The sequence below is a fragment of the Furipterus horrens genome, unplaced genomic scaffold, assembly GCF_987537825.1.
Source record: "Furipterus horrens unplaced genomic scaffold, mFurHor1.1.pri manual_scaffold_3, whole genome shotgun sequence".
Lineage (NCBI taxonomy): Eukaryota > Metazoa > Chordata > Mammalia > Chiroptera > Furipteridae > Furipterus > Furipterus horrens.
Window position 1 is genome coordinate 62,998,509 of NW_028327173.1, and position 20,208 is coordinate 63,018,716.

At 37.1% G+C, this 20,208-nt stretch overlaps 1 protein-coding gene across 1 annotated transcript in view; it reads right to left on the reverse strand.

The window, feature by feature from the left end:
- TTLL7 (tubulin tyrosine ligase like 7) overlaps positions 1–19,365 on the reverse strand; it is a 126,951-nt gene extending 107,586 nt beyond the window's left edge. Inside the window, exon 1 of the mRNA XM_090271692.1 lies at positions 19,326–19,365. The gene's annotated coding sequence lies outside the window, so the exon portion shown is untranslated. The remainder of the gene's footprint in view (positions 1–19,325) is intronic.
- Between the last annotated feature and the right edge of the window lie 843 nt (positions 19,366–20,208).

Consider the following 20,208-nt stretch of genomic DNA (forward strand, 5'->3'; position numbering starts at 1 on the left):
CTATTTCATTACATTCATAATAAAAGCAAAAAACACTTTTTAATGCTCATATTATAAGGTGTTCTACTGATAGAGAAAAAATGTGTCTTGCCTTCAACATAATACATTTTTTATTTCAGAGAAGAGACTTAGCATATCCAAACCACCTAAAAGACAACAATTCATCCAAAACATTGTGATTATATCAACTACAAATTGTACTCACAAATGAAAATTGACCCTAAATATCAATAAAATTATATGTAACCATATATCCACATGCATCTGAGTTTTACAAATTAAGATTATACTAAATCAACAAAGCTGATTTTCAGTTTTGCCTTATGGGACTTGGATTTACTATATATTAATCCTAGTTAGTATTCAAAAGTATCTATAAATACAAGACTGAATAGAAGATAAAATATGCATTCTTCAGAATAACTTTAATCAATATACTGCAAAACTGTCATCTATTTCTGTCCTGAACTGGCTTTGGTGATAATGCCACATTGCTGGAACTTACACCAAAAGAATACTTTCAAGAAGTTTTATTTATATCTTTCCAAAAAATCCATTAAAGAAAAAAATTCCTTTTGTTGAGATCATAAAAAAGATGAATCTTGCAAAAGCAATATACACTTCATGTGCAATTTTAAATAGTCTATACTTACGTTACCATTTTCTGCTGTTATTTAGTGGTAATTACATATTCACTTGCATGTGTTCTTTAAGCAACTAGAATGTAAGTTTCTATAAAGTGTTTATACATTCTGCATTTTCTACATGGCATCTTCAAAATGTGGGTGGGCCTCATTCAATCAGTTGAAGTCCGTAAGAGAAAACAGAATGTGGTCCCACAAGCAAGAGGGAACTCAGCCTCAGACAATCTTTAGACTCAAGCTACAACATCATGTCTTCCCTGGGTCTCCAGCTTGCCAACCTACCCTGCAAATTTTGAACTTGCCAGTCTCCACATTTGCATAGTCAATTCATTCACATTCATTCATATTTCTCTTTCTCTCTCTCTCCCCACCCCATTATGTATACACTTTCAGTTCTGTTTTTCTAGAGAACCTTGACTAATACATCCATTATTCCATAGGGTGAACTATGTTTCATGATACTAAAAGTGTGATTTAAAATACTCTTTAAGATAAGCAAGTTCTGAAGGGAAAGTTATACCAACCTAAATATAACAAAGGCCTAAACAAAGGTTAATAGATTAGTATAAAAAGAAATGATGAGGACAGTTGTATAAATAATCTATAGGACTTATCTCTAGAATAGAATTTAGGAAATAAGTATACAAATAGAGACTATTCCATAATTGTCATCATATTTCTTTGATTCTAAGCCATACTGTTTTGTTTTGTCCTTTTTTTAACACTTAAAAACATCTAAAATTGTGATACATCTTATAATCATTGTCAGCTGGGTGGCAGTCCCGATCTAGTTATCATTGCCTGTGAATGTACATCAGAATTGGCAGAATCAGAATCAGAGGCTGAGGGAAAACCCCAGAAATGATAATAAAACAGTTTTTTAAGAATTATAGTGGGTGGATGTGGAAGAGGGTATGGGGGGATAAATGGTGATGGGAAAAAATAAAATAAAAATTAACCATCTAAAAATATACATTGCAGCAGCTTTTAGTACATTCACAATATTTTACAACTACCATTCCTATGTTGCTTCATCAAAACATTTTTAATATGCCAGAAGAGAAAAGAAAAAGAAATGTTGTATTGCCAACTCTTGATGACAGAGAAGATGCTGCTGCATGGCAACACATGGCCAATAAGAACTCTGAACGAATAAAGGATTGCAGTATCTGTCTTTGAATGTGAAGAAGTTTAAGCACACCTTGACCAATTTATTTTACTTCTATTTTACTTTTTTGTATGCATAATACTTTAAACATTATCTTTAAAGGGTTCTTCTAACATACGTAAAAAAAAAATTGTAGTATAGGAAAAAAGCAGATTTTTTTTCTCCCAAGTAAGTAAAACGATGGTGTACCTTAACTGTGATGAAAAACAGCAGCAAATTGACTCCCTAAATTTCTGGTGTACAGAACTAATGACAACTTCAACCACCTTTTCAGCCAGTTTCAGACTCGATTGTGCATCAGGACCTTCTGGCAGGCTAGCTAGATTGCTAGTCCCCATCCCTGAGCTTCTAGCTCAAGGCAGCACAGCTCAAGTCAGCCCTCACTCCTGGGCAGGACTGAGAACCCTCATGTATTCTTTGACTTTGGCAGGATCAGGGGCCAAGGGTTGAGCCTGCAAAGAAACAGAACCAGTACCTGCAGCTGCGTAGGGACAGGGGAAGCAATGACTGATGCATGAGTGATGCATTTCCAAATCCAAGTCCGAGACCAACAATCTGTGCAATAATTGCACAAGGTACTAATGTTTCCAGTCATTAGCGTGAAAAAAAGTGGAACTAAGATGCATTCTAGCTCTCAAATTCTAAAATCTTTGGCTCTAGGAAAGAAACATCAAGTATAATGCCTATCATTAATGATCTGGATTGGTTTTCTACTCAGGGCTCACCCAAAATATAACTTTTAACATTCCAATTAAAATTGGACCCAGAAGAACCTGCAAAATAGTGGAGTGAGGAGTTCAACAATTCTCCTTTAAAAAAGAAAAGAAAAGAAGAAAGGAAGGAAGGAAGGAAGGAAGGAAGGAAGGAAGGAAGGAAGGAAGGAAGGAAGGAAGGAAGAAAGGTAAAACTGCATAACACTGTTAGAAACAACCATTTCAGGACTCTGGAAAATAACCAAAGAAATACAAGAAATGGAGATGCTTTTATTCAAAAAAACTACTAAACTTGGGCTAAGAGCAACAGGAGAGGCCTGGAGTCAACCCCGTGCACCACCACCCTCCAGCTCTATCAGTGCAGTTCTACCAGGCCTGGACAAGGCATGAAAGCAGCGGCTTTGTTGCTGAAGGGAAATGACTTGCTTGGAGCAAAGTGTGAAAGAGCACCATGCCCACGGCCATTGTCAAAAGAACAGCATACCTGGTGGCAAATAATCAGGGAGGCCAATATCACAGCTGCATATGCTTGTGATCCTGGCTATAACATTATTGGACCAGAAAAACACTAGAGTCATGAGTACCTTACCCTCCATCACACCTAATCCCAAAATGAATTGCCTGATATTTTCTCTGCCTCCTTATTCATTATCTACACACCTCACCCACCACTAAGAGGATAAGGATTTGGGCATGGGATTCAAAGGCAAACATATTATTTCTAAATTTATGTTTTCAATGATTACTCCACTTTAACTAATCAGAAGTCAGTTATATCTATTTTGTGACTCTCATTTGGGTTCTAGTTAGATGAGAATGTACAACAGCTGAGTTCCAAACAGAAGAGGTTTTATTACAAACCTCTAGTAAAAGTCAGTTAGGATATTGGCCTAACAAATTTTCATTTCTTTTGGCCTCTTGAGACACTGAGACTAGGAATCTCAGATACCTTTCTTAACTTCTGATTTCCCCATGATTATCCCTTCACAGGGTTATCATCTTATGCTGTGGGGAAAAAAAAAAAAAGTGGGAATGTTGACTTCATAATCTCAATCTATTTTAACTGCCAAGTGAAGTTTTCCTTCATCCAAAGAGGTGTAAACTACAGTGAGGATATAAATAATAAACATTAAACTTGTTTTGAGGAAGTCTCCCTGTCTATCCTTTATTTAATGGTATATTTTATTTTATACAATTTATTCTTCTTCATGACAAGAATGAGTTAAAAATAAACACAGGTTTATGTCAATGTAAAATCTTTATCCTCAGAATGAGAAAATGCTTACTCATCATAATGGGAAACAACAAAAAATATACACACAGTATTTTCCCTTATATACAGAAATACCTTCTGAGCATAGTAGATGCACCATAAATATTACTCAAATAATTTAAATGATTGTAACAAAAATTCTACTTGATTTTGTTGTTTAGAACTATTTTCTCAAATTAAATGTGGATATTTTTTAAAGGTATTAAGAGTAGCAATTTGATGATATTCAATAAGTATTTTCCTTATTACATAACTTTTCTTGGGTTTACTTTTCATAAAATGACCATGTAGGTAATAGAGTAATTTGGTAAAGGAAATATTTAGGTTTCCAGAAAGGACACAATTATATTAGAAAAAACTAGCCATGACAGGCAATGATTAAATTCTTCAGTTTACTCTCTAGATTATACTAACTCCAATCACTGTTGCATTACTAAATTTGAAATGGTATTTACAAATTATATCTCATATAAAACACAATTAAATATATCACTCTTATGTACATAAATCATAACTTTAAGAATCCACTGACTTTAATACTATCAACATTAGAAAACAGAAAACAGTAAATTAAAATCCCAACAACTGAAATCAAACAAAACAATGTATTAGTCTACTTAATTTAAGGTAGCCTATAACTTTTTTCTCTCACTAAAGAAAATATTCTGGAAAGCAACTAGAAAGTATAGCAAAATTCTAAAATATATAATGTGTTTATTCTCTTGACTTGGTAATTCTAATTCTAGGAATCAATCCTAATAAAGTCATCCAAAATGCTGAGGCACATTTGTGAACAGGAGTGTACATCAAGCCACTATTTATACCTGTAACTGCAAAAAACGTAAAGTACCAAAGAGAAATGAAGTCAATTATGATAAACCCAGTGCTGGATTATTGTGTGGTCTTTAAAACTATGAAAGACTGTTACTCTGGTGGGAAGCACACAATTATTTGAGCAAGGATATGAATGACTTGTAATAAATTAAATAATATCATATAATTCTTTATACCATGAACAAATTAATTATTAAATTGTTGAAGACTGGCTTTAATTCACTAAAGCTAAACAAATATACTTCCATTGGGTTATTATATTCACCTCCTATTGGCTTTACATGTCACATAGCATTTGTTTTCTAAAAGTTCAAAATGCGACTTCCAGCCAAGATGGAGGTGCAGACAGACACGCCGCATCTCCCTCCACAACTAAGAAGGAATACAACTAACTCAAAACTAGAAACAACCAGAAGTTCCAGAAAGTCAAACTACATGGAAGTCCAGCAAACAAAGATATAAAGAAGAAATACTCATCCAGATAGGTAGGAGGGGCGGAGGCAGAGCAGAGAGGATGTGGTGTGGTGGTGGCAGCAGTGGCAGCAGCAGCAGGCAGCACAAAGTGCAGTCACACGTTTTAAAAAGTCGGGAGGCACACCTGGGGAGCACTTCCAGCTACTCACTGGTCCTCACAGCTCAGAGTCCCAGCATCGGGGAAAATCAAGCCTCATTGCTTCTAACTGTGCAGATCAGTGGGGGCTGGAGCAGAGGCAGAAACTGCCGGTCTCTCAGCAGAGTCCACTTGTTTAAAGGGCCCCCACGGTCCTAGAATGTCTGCAGACCCACCCACTCTGGGAACAACGATGAGAACAGCAGCTAGAGATGCACCAGTCCGGTGTGGAAGTCAGAGAGGTGCACAGAAAAGGGGCAAGTGCTGGGCAGGCAGCATTTTTCCCTCTTGAACCCCTCCCCCACACACAGCACCACAACATGGTGAAACAGGTCGCCCTGTAATAACGAATCCCTAAGGCTCCGCCCCTTACAGGAGTGACAGCTCTACTTGTAGCACAAAGGCAAACAAACAGAGGAGCCTGTCAGAATGAGGAGACAGAGAAGTATGGCCCAAAAGGGGAAACGAATCAAGGTTCCAGTGGGAGAACTAAGCGACGAGGAGATAGTCAACCTAACAGATGAGGAGATAGACAACCTGACAGATGCAGAATTCAAAACACTGGTGATAAAGATGCTCACAGGCTTGACAGATATGCTTGAGTATGGCAAACACATAAGAGAAGAAGTGAAGGCTATGCTAAATGAAACAAATGAAAATCCACACAAAACCAATGGTGAAGGGAAGGAAACTGGGGTTCAAATCAATGATTTGGAACATAAGGAAGAAAATAACTGTCAACCAGTGCATAATGAGGAAGCAAGAATTGAAAAAAATGAGAAAAACTTCCCAAATTTTGAGAAGAAGATGGACATACAGGTCCGGGGAGCACAGAGGGTCCCAGGCAAGCTGGACTGAGAGGGGACCACACCAGGATGCACCATGATTGAGATGCCAAAGGTGAAAGATAAAGACATAGTCCTGGGGGCAGCAAGAGAGGTGGAGAGTTGCCTACAGGTGGGTGCCTATAGGACTATCAGCTGATTTCTCAGAGGGCACTTTGCAGGCAGGAAGGGACTGGCAAGTAGTATTCAATGGGATGAAAGGCAACCTGCAACCATGATTACTCTATCCAGCAAGGCTAGCATTTAGAATGGGAGGGCAGATGAGGTGCTTCCCAGACAAGGTGAAACTAAAGGAGTTCATCATCACCAAACCATTATTATATAAAATGTCAAAGGGACTTACTTAAGAAGAAGAAGATCAAAACTATGAACACTAAAATGACAACTGAATCTAAAAAATACAAACAAAATCCAACTAAGCAAACCAGAATAGGAACAGAATCATAGGTATGGGGATCATTTGGAGGGTTATCAGTTGGGAGAGGGAAGGGAGAGAAATGGGGATATGGTGCAGGGATTAAGAAGCATAATCAGTTGGTAGAAAATAGACAGGGGGAAGTTAAGAATAATATAGGAAAGGGTGAAGCTAAAGAACTTATATGCACGACCCATGGACATGAATTAAGGGAGGTGGGACTGCTGGAGGAAAGTGGGTACTGGGCAGAGGGGACCAAAGAGGGAAAAAATTGGAACTAGTGTAACATAGTCATTAAAATATATATATATTTTTAAAAGTTCAAAATGCTTTAAAGCAAAGAGATGAAAATCATCAATTATGAATCATATGCCAGAATGAACTTCACTGCACAGTATTAATAAAAACCTCTTAAAATAATATATAAAATTGGCTACTTTCAAGAAACTGATTCCTAAGTATTACACAGGATTTTTGACTGTCAATTACACCATTTTGTGTTTATTTTGGTACTTAGATTATTTGGTAAACTACCTCCAAGGTCAACACTTCTAGACTAAATCAAAATGTAAACTAACCAATCTCAGATTCCAGGAATTCATGCCAAGACTCAGATCATCAAATAAAAATAGCTAGTGGTAAAGTTACAGTACAAGTTATATTTGTATGAGGTGCTATTCACACCCCAAATCACAGAAAATTAGGAACACACAGTACATACTGAATTCATTTAAAGTGTTTTCCCTTTATATATGAGCAGGGGGAAAAAGCACACAGACAAAATCCTAAAACCCTTTTTCCTAATCAAAATGGGAATTTTTAAATTAAATTTATTGGGGTGTACCGGTTTCAAGGGTTCAACTCAATAAAACATCACCTGCACACTGCCTGGTGCCCATAGCCCCAAGCAGTCTCTCCTTCCTCATTTCTCCCCACCCCACCCAACTCCCATTGCCCACCTCCACCGACCCCCACCACCCTTTCCCTCTGGCTATCACCAGGGAACAGTGTCTTTTAAGTTCTGATTTCAGTTTGGTCATGTCAGGTTTGTTATTATCAACTGCACATCCAAGTAGAAATTTCAAGAAGCAGTTGAAAACTAAAAATAATTGCTAATCAAAACAAGGAAAAAGAAAAGCAGTTCTTCCCCTGTATGCTTTTTAGTTGCAGGTATTATCCAAGAGATCTTAGTTTGGGTACCGCGGAAACAAACCCTAATACCAGTAGTTTATTTTGTGGAAGTGCAGGAAACCGTGATAGGGAGCAGGGAATGAGACAGGGAAGGAAGGCAGCCAATAAAAGGATGTGTTATAAAGCCAGCTACAAGCTGTATTGTGGGCGGCTGGAGCATAATCCACTAGGAAACTCTGGGAACCAATGTAAAACACAGCCACGGCAGAGTTAACCGACCCAGGGCTCAACTGGTGAAGGCTGCGGTGGTATGGGTGCAGTTTGGATCCCATGGCAGTTCCAGCCCTCGTGGCGGGTAGGGATGGGAGTTGGCGGGGGAGGTCTGGAAAGGCAAGGGGCAGCTAGTCCCGTGGCTTCCAGAAAAGTCCTCAAAAGTCCTTGGGGAAAGAAAAGTAGATATTGGTAGGCAGTTGGAAGTAGGGAGAGCATAAGGACGTGGGTGAGGTGTCAGGAACATGGGGAGGGCACGGAGGGCACCTATTCAACAGCTCTCCCGTCCCCAAATTATGCTGTCAGTGTCTAAGAGTTCAGTTACCACTTACCTGATGATGGCTCCATTCCAGACATGGCATTTTGTGTGTGTGTGTGTACTTTTTCCATTACCATTTATTGCACTTATATCCCCCTTCCCCCCACAGTCACCACACTGTTGCCCATGTCCATGAGTCCTTTTACCCTTTTGCTTGATCCCCCAACCCCCAACCCCACCCTGCTCTCTATCTGTGAGTCTGTCCCAATGTTCCCTGTTAGTTCAGTTTGTTCATTAGATTCCATATATAAGTGACATCAAATGGTATTAGTCTTTGACTTATCTCACTTAGCATAATATTCCCCAGGTCTATCCATGTTGTTGCAAAGGGTAAAATTTTCTTCATTTTTATGGCCAAGTAGTATTCCATTGTGTAAATACCCCATAGTTGTTTTATCCACCCATCTACTGATGGACACTTGGGCTGCTTCCACATCTTGGTGATTGTAAATAATGCTGCAATGAACATGCTTATGTTCTTTCAAATTAGTATTTTGGGTTTCTTTGGATATATTCCCAGAAGTGGAATAGCTGGGTCATAAGGCAGTTCCATTTTTAATTTTTTTAGGTATCTCCACACTGCTTTCCACAGTGGCTGCTCCAATCTGCATTCCCACCAACAGTGCACTAGAGTTCCCTTTTCTTCTCATCTTTGCCAGCAGTTGTTTGTTGATTTATTATTGATGGCCATTCTGACAGGTATGAGATGGTATCTCATTGTGGTTTTAATTTGCATTTCCCAAAAGATAAGTGATGTTGAGCATGTTTTCCTGTGTCTATTGGCCATCTGTGTGTCCTTTGGAGAAGTATCTATTCAGGTACTTTGCCCATTTAACTGGATTTTTTTTTTTGTATTGAGTTTTATGAGTTCTTTATAAATTTTGGATATTTAAATTCAATCAATAAGATCATTTACTATTGCCCAGCCATCATATAAAAAACAATTTAAAATATCTGCACTGACTCTTCACAAGGCCTAGAATCCAGTTTCTAAATGAAAGATTTAGAAATGGCATTCTGTTTTGGGTGGATGGTTCTAGGAGACTTGATTTGCCACAAGAACTACATTATAGTTGCTTATATTGTTTATTTATTTGTTGTATTTGCATAGCAGGTATTCTACATTTAGTTAGATTGTTGTTTGGTATTCTTTAAGTGATTTTAATGGAGTTGATAGAGAATGAGCATATTTGGTTCACATCCACAGGACTGCCCCCCAGTGCCACACTGCTGAAACCTTTCATTCTGTCAACTCCACTGCATTTGTTGGAGTTTGCTGAATTCTTGGTCCTGTACCCCATCCTTGAAAGATCTGGACCCTGCAGTTCTACCGCCCATTCAGACTTACCTTTAGTTCTGGGCACATAGTCCTTGGTTAAGTACTTATTGTTAAGGTTTTGATGTCTCTGCTATCTCTATTAACAAACCGTTTTGATGTCTCTGCTATCTCTATTAACAAACCCCCCAGTCCAGTCCCCCTGCCCTGTAAAAACCCATAAACAGCCCTAGATATCCTAAAAATAAAAGGTGAAGAGGAATGACAGGAAAAAAAGCCTTAGACCATCCACCTCTAGTTCCTAACTCTCCAGAAAACTTCAGATCCATGTAATCAGTTTTTCCTTTAGACATTTCAAACTTAGTGGTATTTTCAATCTCAAAACTTCAGCATTTCCAATAGGACATAGGTCTACCAAAAGACCTGTACAGGAAGGTTCATGACAGCATTAGCAATAATAGTCCCAAGCCCAAAACAACCCAAATATCAACTAAGAGTAAGATTAAATAAATTGTGGTACATTCATACAATGGAAAACTAACCAATAATTTTTAAAAAGAGTGAACTACAGCTATCACAACAACATGGATTACTATCACAGCATACTGATGAGTGACAGAAGCTGGACAAAAAAAGAGTATGCCCATATATTCTGTATGATTTCATTTATATGAAGTTCAAGAACAAGAAAAACTAAATCTAAAGTTATAGAAGTCATAATAAACGCTACCTGTTGGCAGGCTCAGGAATAATAGATTGAGAAGAGTCACAAGGGAACCTTCTAGGAGGCTGGTAGTGTTCTATATCTTGATCTGGGTGATACCTACACAAATGTATGCATGCTTAAAAATCCATCCAGCTGTACCCTTAAGATTTGTGAAGTTTGCACTACTTAGGTTATATACATTTGTGTGTGTGTGTCTGCATGTGTGTTACTGCAATTTTTTAGAAGCTAGTAATATATGATCATCAAAGATAGGAGGAGAATGAGATGCCAACGCCACAGAAGTGAAAGGGAGACTGTGGGTTACTATTCCAAATGGCACAGTAGAAGGAAGCATATAAATACTACAGGATGAAAGATCAAAAGAGCAGATGATCAGAAAGTAGTCATTTTATTTAGAAGAATGGAGGCCATAATAATTTTTAAAACAGCAACAGGAAAAGTCAGATTATTAAGGGTTTACTAGATAGAGATGGTAGAAGATGATCTTCAAAAAGAAATGGAAGGAGATTTGACTTTGCAGAGTAAACACACAATGCAATATACATACAGATGATGTATTATAGAATTATACATTTGAAACCTACATAATTTCATTAACCAATGTCACCTCAATAACTTTAATTTTAAAAATGTAAAAGAAGTAATAGAAAAGAAATATGGTATGTAGTTTGGGGGGGTCTGAAGGCAAGTTGTTGGTTCTTTTGGTTTTTTTGGGGGGGGTAAATATGACAGAAAAAACTTGAAAATGTTTGAGAACCAATATATTAAAAGTAATTAAAAATAAAAGAAATAAAACACTTACTGGACTACATGTAAGGGTCCAACTATAGCCCACAGGCCAAACCCAGCCCACTGCATGTTTTGCAAATGAAGATTAAGTGGAACACAGCTACCCCTCCTCATTTGTTTATGTATTGTCTCAGACTGCTTTTGTTAAAAGGTAGGATTGAAGAGTTGCAATAAAAACCATCTAACCTTATACAGAAAAGTGTACTGACCCCTGAATGAGGGTCCTCTCAGAACTAGAAGGAGATAGCAATATTAACAACTACTACTGATGCTTCTACTGCTGAGCAATTACTAATACTACTGTCATGTTGCTACTGAACATTTCCATCTGGGTATTCTCAATGCAACAATAAATTCAAAACACCCAAACCAAACTCAATCACTAGTAATTTGAGCCCCAAGTACTATTTTCTTTATCCTCTGAATATTCTGAAACCTGTCTACTTGTTTCTATCACCTTTGCCTCTACATATAGTGCTGGCCACCATAAATCTCTCACCTGGACCACTGCACTAGGCTCCTAATAGAACTACTGATATCCATGCTTAGTCACCTCCCATCCATTTTCTACAACAAAATGCAAATCTGGCCACAAATGTTTACATGTTACTCTCCCATTTCCCTCCCCACCACCACCACCCGAGATGGCTTAAATCCTTTAATGGCTTTTGAATGCTCATCTGATAAAATCCAAAAGCCCATGCAAGGCCAGAAAAGACCTGTGACACAAGTCGATTTAGCTAAGCTAACGAGACTTCCTAGAAACCCCTTGCTTGAATGGTGTCACGTTAGAGTTGGCCACTGGAGAAATCTGCATGCAGTTTTGGTTTGTTGTTGTTGTTCTATTACAGTTGTCCCAATTCCACCACCCCGGCCCCGTTACTGTCCCCTGCCCCACCCACCTCACCTCACCCCAGCTCCCACAGTCAATCCCACCCTGTTGTCCATGTCTGTGGGTCATTTATACATGTTCCTTCACTAAACACTTCACACAATTTTAAAGGCAGAAGTAAAGCAGCAGCTATTATGCTCTTAAGGTCAGTACAGCAGCTTTTATACATGCAGACGCTCTTCTGCTAGTTCCGCTTGTTGGCACAGGGCAGCATCTGAGCCCGCAGCTCCTCCAGCTCCTGCCAGATCTCCTTCAGTCTCCCTGCATCCTGGCACTTCCAGCCTCCCTGGGCCACATAGGTGTGCAGCTCCACACAAAGAACACCAGCTCTTCCTGGAGGTCACCCATATTGTCAGGACCGGAGGGGACAAGAGTCAGATATAGGCACCAGTTTGTTCTTGTGGGTTCCAACTTGTCCTAGTGGCTTCTAGTTCATGTCCAGTTGTTCTTTACGATTGCCAGCCCGGCTGACCTACCACACTGCCATACATGATGAGACTGGCAGTCTAACACTGCGCAAAGAACAGTTTTACTCTGGCATTAACACTCTAAATCCTTTTGCCCTTCACAACACCATAAGGCCATTTTAACAAGTTTGTTTTTTCATTTGACAAATGAAGAAGCTAAGACTTTAAAAGTTAGTTGACTTGCCTAAGGCCATGCTAGGTACCAGCTAAAGCTAGAACCCCAGTCCATCACCAGGATGATTGTTTTCTTAAAGACTTGATCCCTCTACCTCCCTGCAGCCATGCCTCAAACTTACCCCCATACTGATCTCCACATTCACATTCATGGTTCTCTCCTACTACAATTGACCTCGACAGTAAATTCTCTATGAGCACAATCCACTTTTCAAAAATCAATAAAGGTAATTGGATGACAGCACACAGAACCTGAAACAAGTGGCATGCTAATGACCGAGGACGCCGCAGCTTGCTTTTCATTAGCATTTCAACATCGCAAGCCCTTTAATAAAAAGAATCCTAAAATAGTAAAAAATGTATAGCATACCATATTGACATGGAAAAGTTTTTCAGAAGAGGCAGTTAATTTTTTATAAGGAAATAAAAGAAAGAAGGAAGAAAGGGAGTAAAGGAGAACAAAAGAAGAGGATAGGAGGGAGTGGTTGAAAGTTAAATTTTTCTTCCTAGTAAAATCAAGCCAGTTTTTCAATCACATAGGAAGATACAATTTCACTAGCCTCTACAAAATATGCTTAGTCATTAACCTAAGTGAATCAGAGAGTCTCTGACAATGCTGTCCTAAACCCTATCTGTGTAACACAGTCTAGATTTAATTTTCAACCACAAGAGACTTATAGTTCCACAATGTCAAAGGAGATAATTTGAGAGCGATGACATGGGAATGAGACCACTTGGCAAATAATCATAATGACACACATGTCAGTCTTCATAAGATTCAACTAAATGACTTAGATACTTCTCACAGACTCTACAATGTAAGCCCAGTGGATTATTCCTAGCTTGGGTTTTATCATATCAGAATGCTTTGGAAACAATCTTTCATTCAAAACCTACATTCAGAAAATGTTTCTCTGTTCTTTACTAATACTTCCTCTCAAAACTATTCTATTGTTACTGAACAAATGTAATTTTGTGTCACAAACTAACAAGTATGGATTAAGCATTTCTTTAGGCTTATTGTACATTTCTTCAGTTTTTCTTAATGTCCTCAATAGCAAAGCTTTTTAAACTAAATTATATGTAAAACCTCAAAAAGTTAATTTTCCCTCCTGAAGTCAAACATTTCAAAGTTAAATACTTAATTTCAACTTTAAATATATGAAGCACTTGGCACAACAAGCATATGTGATTGTTAGGTGCAATGATGGGCAGGAATACAAACTTTGACCCAGTCACAAAACTCAAAATTCTTTAACTTCTTTTGCAACAATCTGACTCTACCATAATACATGTTTGCATTATGCATTTTTGTAAGTCACTGACAGTAAACAATGAGTAACATATTAAATGCTTACTAAGCACCAGGAGCTATCCTAAGAGCCTTACCTCTATTAATTCACTTGAATTTAGAACTATAGGTATCTTACAAATGTTTTAATAATTAAGCAGGTTGAAAAAATTCACAAAGAAAATGTAAGATAAGCGTGCATTTCTCCAAAACAAAGCTGATGTAGCAATTTTTAAATCCATTTCCTTCACACGGGAAAAGTATTTGTTTTGAATATCTACTAAGTGTAAGGAACACATGCATCCATTAAAAAGGATGCTTTCTCAGTCATCAATATAGAAGCTGTTATTGAAAACTAAGAAGCGAAGTAAAGATTATAACAGAAACGCGTAAATTCTTAGCTAACTACAAAGAAAACTAATAAATCGTATATTTGAAGTGAATCATTTATTTAGATGTCCTTTTTTAAGTAGTTATTACAGAAAACTCTTATGAAAAATAATAAATAAGCTTTCTAAGACCAAATGTTAGTAAATAAGGTTTCTAAGTCCAAAATCAACACAAACAACAATATCAAAAAGCATACCAGCAGACTACTAAATATTCCTACTTAATGCAATGGGAAAATATAGACCTTGTTAAAAAACATGTTCTTGTCATCATGATATTAAGCTTAATAGATTTTGGTGTCAAGTGAATGATAACATGACAGAAGCACTTGTAGGTTAATGTTCACTCTTTGTACTGTATATCGTATCGGCAGCCGACCGTCTCGAGAGACGATGGTGTAGCTTCTTAAGAGTCTATCTGCACCGCCGAGAATGGCTGTGCAGTCCGACTCGGGAGTGACACGGTATCTGTCTCCTCCCGTGTTGAATCGACATCTTGCGATGACGCTGGAGTGTCCTCTCCAGTGAAGCTGAAGCTACAGAGCCTGGGCAGGGTGATATGGAGGGTCTGCTGTTGCCCATGCAGCAGACCCCCCCTCTCTTCGCAGCTGAAGGATCCAAGGGAAAGACGGAGTCAATACAGCTTGGTTTCAGGTGCGCCCCAGGAGTTGCCGGTGTTGACTACAACGTCAAACCGCCTTAGGGACTCCGGCTCCGGATTTTCTGTCGGGGTTTACTCCCTTAGCCTTTCCCCTGAAGAGGTATGCCGCAAGGCAGCGGAGGTTTTTTGGAGTCAGAGTTTTCCTTCTCTGATGTGCCCTGACTGGAAGATCGAACCAGCGACACTTAGCTCGCCGGCCGACGCTCAATCCACTGAGCCAAACCAGCCAGGGTTACTGTATATATATATATGACATAATTACCACATAATATCAATACATCAATACATTTCTGCTAAAATTAGAATTGTTATGTGTTTGAGGTGTTTATCAAATTGATCTGTTACATCTGCCATGTAAGCCATTTTGTAAGATTTAAACTAGAATCTAAAATATTTTTTAAAGTTTTCAATCTATATTCTTGAAGCTGTCAATGAAAGCCAATTCTTCAAATTCATAGAAATAATTACATACATAATAAGCTCCAAATGGTAAAAGTAGCCATTTTTCTCTCTAGTAAGTAGTGTTCTCCCTTTTTATCTCAATCATGTTATTCTGTTATTTGATAAATAAAAATGAAGCAAAGCATTTTCTACATGATATGAAAAGTATTTAGCACAGTGCCTAAAACACAGTGAGCACCACAGAAGGGTTAGCGATACATAATTGTTAATATTATTAATCAAGTGAACCAGACATATATCAAACACTTATCATGTTTCACACATTGTGCTATAGGCTCCACAATCAGGCATGTAAACATAGACTGCACCAGAGGAGCTTTAAAAAATATGCATTCCTGTAAAATACCTAGGAATAAACTTCACTAAAACATGAGAGACTTATACATTTAAAAATATTAAGCATTAATGAAGGAAATTAAAGAAGATAGAAATAAATGCAAAATATCCCATGTTCATGGATTGGAAGACTTAATATTGTTAAACTGTCCATACCACCCAAAATGATTTCCATATTCAATGCAATCTCTATCAAAATTCCAAATGCATTTTTTTACCAAAAAAAATCCTAAAATTCATATGGAGCTACCAAAAAAACTCAAAAAAGCTAAAACAATTTTTTTGGAGGGGAAACAAATAAAGCTAATATCATCATGCTTCATGGTTTCAATATATATCTAAGTTATCATAATTAAAACAGTATTATATTGGCAAAAAAATAGACAAACCAATGTAACAAAAGACAGCGCAGAAACAAACCTGTGTAAATATAGTCAAAATAAAAAGGAAAAGGATAATCTCTTCAACAACTGATGTTGGGAAAACTAGATATTCACATATAAAGTAATGAAATTTGACCCTTTCTTTATACCACAGGCAAAAAATCAACTCAAAATGGATTCAAGACTTAAATGTCAGACCTGAAACTATAAAACCTAGAAAAAAATACAGTGAAAATGCTTCATAACAGTGGTCTTAGCAAAGATGTCTTGGATACAACACCAAAAGCACAGGCAACAAAAGCAAAGATAGACAAGTGAGACCACAACAAACTAAAAAGTTTCTGCACAGTAAGTGAAACAATCAAGAGTGAAAAGACAACCTACAGAGTGGGAGAAAATATTTGCAAACCATGTATCTGGTAAGGAGGTAATATCCAAAATACAACAGCACTCCTTCAACTCAATAGCAAAAACAAACAAACAAACAGATTAAAAAATGGACAAAAAACTTGAGGCGTTTCTCAAAAAAAAACATGCAAATGACCAACAGGTATATGAAAAGATACTCAAAATCACTATTTATCAGAAAAATGCAGATCAAAAACACATTGAGACATCATATCACACCTGTTAGAATGGCCATTACAAAAAAAATGTTTACAAGTGTTTGTGAGGATGAGAAGAAACTGAGACCCCCCTGCACACTGTTGGTGGGAATATAAAATGGTGCAATCACTATGAAAAATCGTATGAAGTTTCCCCAAAAAATTAAAAATAAAACTACCACATAATCCAGCAATACCACTTGAGTATTTATCCAAAATAATTGCAATAAGAATTACAAAGAGATACTTGCACTCCCACACTCACTGCAGCATTATTCACCATAACCAAGATGCATAAACAGCACAAATGTCCATTGATGGGAAATGGATGAAGAAAAGGTAGTGTGTACATACAATGGAGTGCTATTCAGCTTTAAAAAAGGAAATCCTGCCATATATGACAATACGGATGAATCAAAAGGACATTATGATAAGTGAAATAATCCAGCCATAGTAGTAAAATATTGCATGATACCTTTTTTAAGAGAGAAGTAAAATAGTCAAACAAGTAGAAACAGAGAGGAACGGTTGTTGCCGGGGTCTGGAGTAAGGGGAATGTAGAGAGTTGCTATTCAAGGACTATATAGCTTCAAAAAAAAAAGTGATGACTGGGTCCTAGCCCTAAATGCTCCAATTTAATCGGTGTGGGATGCAGCCTGAGGATAGAAATTTGTTAAAGCCCCATGTGATTTAAATGTATGGCCAAGTTTGAGAGCCATGTAAACCAGAGGTGTTATTTCATTCAGCCTGAATAAATTGTTTTATTAATTCCATTTTACAGATGGGAAAATTGAGATTAAGAGAGATTCAGTAATTTGTCAAAGCCGTGGACAAGTCTGCTCAACTCTCAAAACCTTTGTACTACGCCATGCTGCCTTCTGAACTGCAAATATACTAAAACCATCAGTACACTTCCTACAATCCGAAGACCTACTGAGAAGAGCAATAGAGTTCCTTTGCAAATATGCTCAGTGGGTATGAAAGGGGACCCCCTATGAATTCTGAGCCCTAGAACAAGTTTTTTTGTGTGTGTTTTGTTTTTACATAAAGACCATGACCCACAGAGGTTAGTGAAAACAATTTAATGAAACTCAATAAGCATTTTTAATTAAAATAATAGAATAGACTAAATGAACTGCATTGCATATAGCATAAAAAGTATTAACCACAAGTACTGAATCTTGAAACTTTTATTCGTGTGTCTGTGTGTGTGTGTGTGTGTGTGTGTGTCTGTGTGTTATGGGTGTTTATACTATGGCAAGATGTAAATAATATTTATTACCATGAATTGCCAAACATGTTTGAAAAATATTCTAGCTAGAGATAAAAGCATGGGATTAAAAAGACAATCCTGAAAATGTTATTCATTTTCTAATTTGCATATGCTTATTTGTATTTTTTCTCTACTCCTGGGGTATCTTCCTTCTTTACCCACCATTCAAGCACAGCGCAGTTGTCCCCTCCTTCCTTCTGTCTCCTAGGCAGAAATAACTGCCCTGCAGTGCATCACCACTGTTACAACATCTATCACACTCTATCAAATTTTTAAAGTATTTACTTTAAACTTCTTAATTGGAAAGAGCAGTGTCTGAGTAAAATGAGCAAAACACAGAGCCTGGTACATAGTGGAAGTTGTATTTTTAAATAGGTACAGCAGCTCTCCATTATTTTACCTATGAAATTTTGGTGATACAAATTATAAATTAAGAATAAATCATATCTTCCACTTTTCTGAATAACCACAAATTACCACTAGAGCTACTTTAGTATCTGGCTTATCCACACCTAGGCTAGAGGATACTCTGCTCTGCCAAAGATTACATCAAAGAAGACACTCTAAAAGTAGCTCTACTGTAAATAAATTATTTAAAAAACAAGTGCAGCTGAATAAAGCCCAGAATTAAACTGGAAAAAAAAAGTAGCTCTACTAGATTAGCCTACATTACTGATACCAGCCCATTCTCTTATCTATTTTAGTATTAAATTGACTGTTCCAATTCCTGTTTTCATACTTGCTTTTAACTAAAAATACTCATTGAACACTTCCAAACAAAACACACTAAATAAGTTCTGGGTTGTTTCCATTTTATAAATGGTAATGGAAAGAAACATTTTTACTAAAACGTTAATCAAAAGGAAAGAAAACCATTTATTTTCTCTCGATCTTCACACCATCCCTTTTTATCATCTGTGTTTATCTAAACAAAGACAGTTTACCATGTATTTCCAATATCTTAACTTCATTGAAATAGAACTATTTGATTATTGAAGTATTTTAAATATATATGTATATAAACAAACACATAGTTTTAATATCTTATGTCCCTGATCAGACAAAAGTCCAATATTATCACAGTGATCTGAATAATTAAAACACTTGACACATTCGCTGTATACAGTAAGTACCAGTTAGTATGGAAACTATATAAATTTAAAATAAAACTAAAATTATTTAGCATTAGAAGAAAGCAATTTTAAGTTGTAATAGGATAGAAATGAGAATCAAAATTGGAAGCATTCCAGAGATCATGCTCCATAAAAATCTATTTCGGGAACCCAGGTCTTTGCCAGTCTTTCTGCAAAGTTAATCTTCAATAACCCTAGTTATAAACTTATACAACCTTAAAATGTGGGAAAAAAAAATCACGTACCATTTTTTCATTTTTCAATCAAATGACTTTAAGACCTTCTTTCTAATTTGTGCAGCTTCTCTTAACACTACAGACAGAGCCAACAGCCAACGATGGCTGGAGCAGGTTGGCAGACAGCATCGCTGATTCATCTCAGGAAAGAACAGGCTGTAGCATCTACAGTTCTGATGATGTCCAAAGAGGGTAAAGAATTGGTCATAAGCCAAGTGTTTCTCTTCAAGCATGGACAGAAGGACTGCAAGTAGGCAAAACTCAACGAGTTCACTACATTTGGTTCTTTCAGGCCAGTTAAAGGGCCAGTAGGGGAGGGAGGGTACAAGTAATAATTTTCAAAGCCTTATTTACTGTGGTCCCAAGACTAGACAATTTAGGTATGTTTACAGCAATGTTTTCTTTATTCACTTAATTCTACTAACAAGATTTATATGACTATTTCCCCTATACTATGTTAAATATTTAATTTGTGCTTTCAATAACTCCCTTATAGGTAGCCTATAACCAAACAATGAATTTCCTATTTTCCTCATTTTAGTCCATTTGATTTTATGTAACATCTCTCTTACCTACCAAATACATAACCAAACTTCACAGAGTTAAAATAATAATCCATCACCTATTATGGAATTTGGGGCAGCTGTTTAAGTAGACCACCAGGATAAAAAATGATGGACACGCCACTCAGAAAGGGAGATCAAGTGACAAATGTGCCCAAGGGACTATATGAACCAGAGAAGCTTTTCTTTCTCAACCTCCGAGTCTATTTAGCTGGCTCCTCACAAACAAGAACCCGGAAACTCTAATCTGGCAGTGATGAAAATAGAAATTTCTGATATGAAAGATTTTTAGCTATGTTATTATCAGATTAATTACATATAATTTCATG